Raw genomic sequence first — 3,968 nt, 5'->3', positions numbered from 1 at the left:
TCTCTTCAAATATTTTCTCAGTCCCTTTCTTTTTCTCTTCTTCTTCTGGGACCCATATAACTCAAATGTTGGTGCATTTAATGTTGTCCCAGAGGTCTCTGAGACCATCCTCAGTTCTTTTCATTCTTTTTTCTTTATTCTGCTCTGCAGTAGTTATTTCCAGTATTTTATCTTCCAGGTCACTTATCCATTCTTCTGCCTCAGTTATTCTGCTATTGATCCCATTTAGAGTATTTTTAATTTCATTTATTGTGTTGTTCATCGTTGCTTGTTTCATCTTTATTTCTTCTAGGACCTTGTTAAATGTTTCTTGCATTTTCTCTATTTTATTTCCCAGATTTTGGATCATCTTTACTGTCATTATTCTGAATTGTTTTTCAAGTAGATTGCCTATTTTCTCTTCATTTGTTAGGTCTGGTGGGTTTTTATCTTGCTCCTTCATCTGCTGTGTGTTTTTCTGTCTTCTCATTTTGCTTATCTTACTGTGTTTGGGGTCTCCTTTTTGCAGGCTGCAGGTTCGTAGTTCCGGTTGTTTTTGGTGTCTGTCCCCAGTGGCTAAGGTTGGTTCAGTGGGTTGTGTAGGCTTCCTGGTGGAGGGGACTAGTGCCTGTGTTCTGGTGGATGAGGCTGGATCTTGTCTTTCTGGTGGGCAGGTCCAGGTCTGGTGGTATGTTTTGGGGTTTCTGTGGACTTATTATCCTTTTAGGCAGCCTCTCTGCTAATGGGTGGGGTTGTGTTCTTTTCTTCCTAGTTGTTTGGCGTAGGGTGTCCAGCACTGTAGCTTGCTGGTCATTCAGTGAAGCTGGGTGCTGGTGTTGAGATGGAGATCTCTGGGAGGTTTTCGCCGTTTGATATTATGTGGAGCTGGGAGGTCTCTTGTGGACCAGTGTCCTGAAGTTAGCTCTCCCACCTCAGAGGTACAGCACTGACTCCTGGCTGCAGCATCAAGAGCCTTTCATCCGCACGGCTCTGAATAAAAGGGAGAAAAAGTAGAAAGGAAGAAAGAAAGAGAATAAAATAAAATAAAGTAAGATACAATGAAATAAAGTTATTGAAATAAAAAATAATTATTAAGAAAAAAAATTTTTTTAAGTAAGTAAAACAAAACAAAAAAACGGACAGTTAGAAACCTAGGAGAAATGGTGAAAGCAAAGCTATACAAAGTCTCACACAGAAGCATACACATTCACAAAAAGAGGAAAAGGGGAAAAAATAGTAAATCTTGCTCTCGAAGTCCACCTCCTCAATTTAGGATGATTCGTTGTCTATTCATGTATTCCACAGATGCAGGGTATATGAAGTTGATTGTGGAGATTTAATCCACTGCTTCTGAGGCTGCTGGGAGAGATTTCCCTTTCTCTTCTTTGTTCTCATAGCTCCAGGGGCTCAGCTTTCGATTTGGCCCCGCCTCTGCGTGTAGGTCGCGGGAGGGCGTCTGTTCTTCGCTCAGACAGGACGGGCTTAAAGGAGCAGCTGATTCGGGGGCTCTGGCTCACTCAGGCCGGGGGGAGGGAGGGGCACGGAGTGCGGGGCGAGCCTGCGGCTGCAGAGGCCGGCGTGACGTTGCACCAGCCTGAGGCGCGCCGTGCGTTCTTCTGGGGAAGTTGTCCGTGGATCACGGGACCCTGGCAGTGGCGGGCTGCACAGGCTCCCCGGAAGGGGGTTGTGGATAGTGACCTGTGCTCGCACACAGGCTTCTTGGTGGCATCAGCAGCAGCCTTAGTGTCTCATGCCTGTCTCTGGGCGCGGCTTGCGCCCGTGTCTAGAGCTCCTTTAAGCAGTGCTCTTAATCCGCTCTCCTCACGCACCAGGAAACAGAAGAAAAAGTCGCTTGCCTCTTTGGCAGGTCTAGACTTTTCCCCGGACTCCCTCCGGGCCAGCCGTGGTGCACTAACCCCCTACAGGCTGTGTTCGTGCCGCCAACCCCAGTCCTCTCCCTGGGATCCGACCGAAGCCCGAGCCTCAGCTCCCAGCCCCCGCCCGCCTCGGCGGGTGAGCAGACAAGCCTCTTGGGCTGGTTAGTGCGGGTCGGCACCAATCTTCTGTACGGGAATCTCCCCGCCTTGCCCTCTGCAACCCTGGCTGTGCTCTCTTCCGCGGCACCGAAGCTCCCCCCTCCGCCACCCGCAGTCTCCGCCCGCGAAGGGGCTTCCTAGTGTGTGGAAACCTTTTCTCCTTCACAGCTCTCTCCTACTGGTGCAGGTCCTGTCCCTATCCTTTTGTCTCTGTTTATTCTTTTTTCTTTTGCCCTACGCAGGTACGTGGGGAGTTTCATGCCTTTTGGGAGGTCTGAGGTCTTCTGCCAGCGTTCAGGAGGTGTCCTGTAGGAGTTGTTCCACGTGTAGATGTATTTCCGATGTATCTGTCCGGAGGAAGGTGATCTCTGTGTCTTACTCTTCCGCCATCTTCCCCCTCTCTCCCTGACCACTAGTTTAAAACATCTACTGCAGTATGTAGGTCAGCACCCCAGCTATACATATCTTTCTTAGACTGAGGAATCACTGAATCTTCAGTAGGCTAGTCTACGATTATAAGTCTAGCTGCATATGGGTAATGATAAAAGTACTGAAACCCATGGGCATCAGCTTTCTCTCACTGTAAGTTAGGTAAGTTTTCATTCTGTTGAACAATGAATAAACCTGTTAACAGGAAACAGTAGTAACAAAGTGATAGTAACAATAGTAATAGTAAAGTATTTAAACAGAAAACTATTCATGTTTGATGCTTAAGATAAATATCTGGCTTCTCCTGTCCAAAGGTTGGAATTCATTGAAAGACACATACCAGAGATAAGGAGGTTAAAAAAAATAGCTCTATTGCCTAATGAATCTAAATTGGAAAATGTGCCCAGCTGTCTGGCCAAATGGGGTTGCCGTCACTCTCTAAATACACAAACTTCCTCATTCTATCAGTGCAAGCTGGACAAATCCAGCTTGCCCCTTACAGCATGCACAAGGGAGGAAATCAGAATTGCATCCTCCTTGCAGGCAGGCTGGCTTCAAAAGATGAAATGAGAATAGGCTCATTCGTTTTCTTTTCTCTAGAGCACCAAATGGATTAAGTCACTTCTGGGGAGGAGTGAACAACAGGTTGGGAGAGAAATTGTTATTATTCTGGTGGAAGGCACTCATAGTGGAAACATGAAGCCGGGGAAAGGAGCTTATCAAAGAGAATTAGTTATAGCGACTTGTCTATCCTGTACCGTTTCACTTGGCAGTTGACTTGATGCCCTGACCGGTCACCCTGTATTCATTCTGAGAGCTTAAGCTTTGTTGTTACCTCCTAACACCACTCCCCACATCCAGACCACTGGGTCTACACCTAACGACCAGAGTCTACTTGCCATCACTCTTTGACAGCATTTGCTCTCTTTGGCATTTTTTAACAGTATCTTACTCCAGAAATGCCTCCCAACATCTGATGGTTCTTCTGAGAGCTTTCCTAGGGTTTGTCACATATCATTGCCTGAATAAACTGTTTGTTTGAACTTGAGTTCAGAGCCTTTCCTGGCCTTGAGTTGCTCAGCTCTGACCTACACAGGTAAAGCAGACAAAATTCACAGAACCAGAACTTATTGAGTATTGCTCAGTTGAGGACTGTCTATCCATCTAACACTTCTGGCTAAGGATACTCTCTGCTTGAGGTCCCAAATGGGAACAACAAAAAAAAGATTCTCGACTGACTTTAAAATATGTGCTAGTGACAAAGGGAGATGGGTAACTAGCTCTCACTGTGTGGAGGGCACAGCATTCTGAGTATGGCTCTACCGGTTGCCATAGAAAATGACAAGTCCACACAGGCAATCAGGTTTATTCCATTAAACTTTAGAAGGCACCATTCCATAGTGAGGATAGAGAAGGTTCTAGAGCAATTCTATTTAGTGTAGTCCATGGACTGAGGCCACTCCATGAATTATTAATGCTCTACAAGAAGTATAGAAATTGAGAGTACACGTTTAGAAGTTCTTA

This window comes from Lagenorhynchus albirostris, chromosome 4, assembly GCF_949774975.1.
Source record: "Lagenorhynchus albirostris chromosome 4, mLagAlb1.1, whole genome shotgun sequence".
In the NCBI taxonomy this organism is placed as follows: Eukaryota; Metazoa; Chordata; class Mammalia; order Artiodactyla; family Delphinidae; genus Lagenorhynchus; species Lagenorhynchus albirostris.
The sequence above is the reverse complement of the archived record's forward strand: the minus strand, read 5'-3'. Positions refer to the sequence as shown.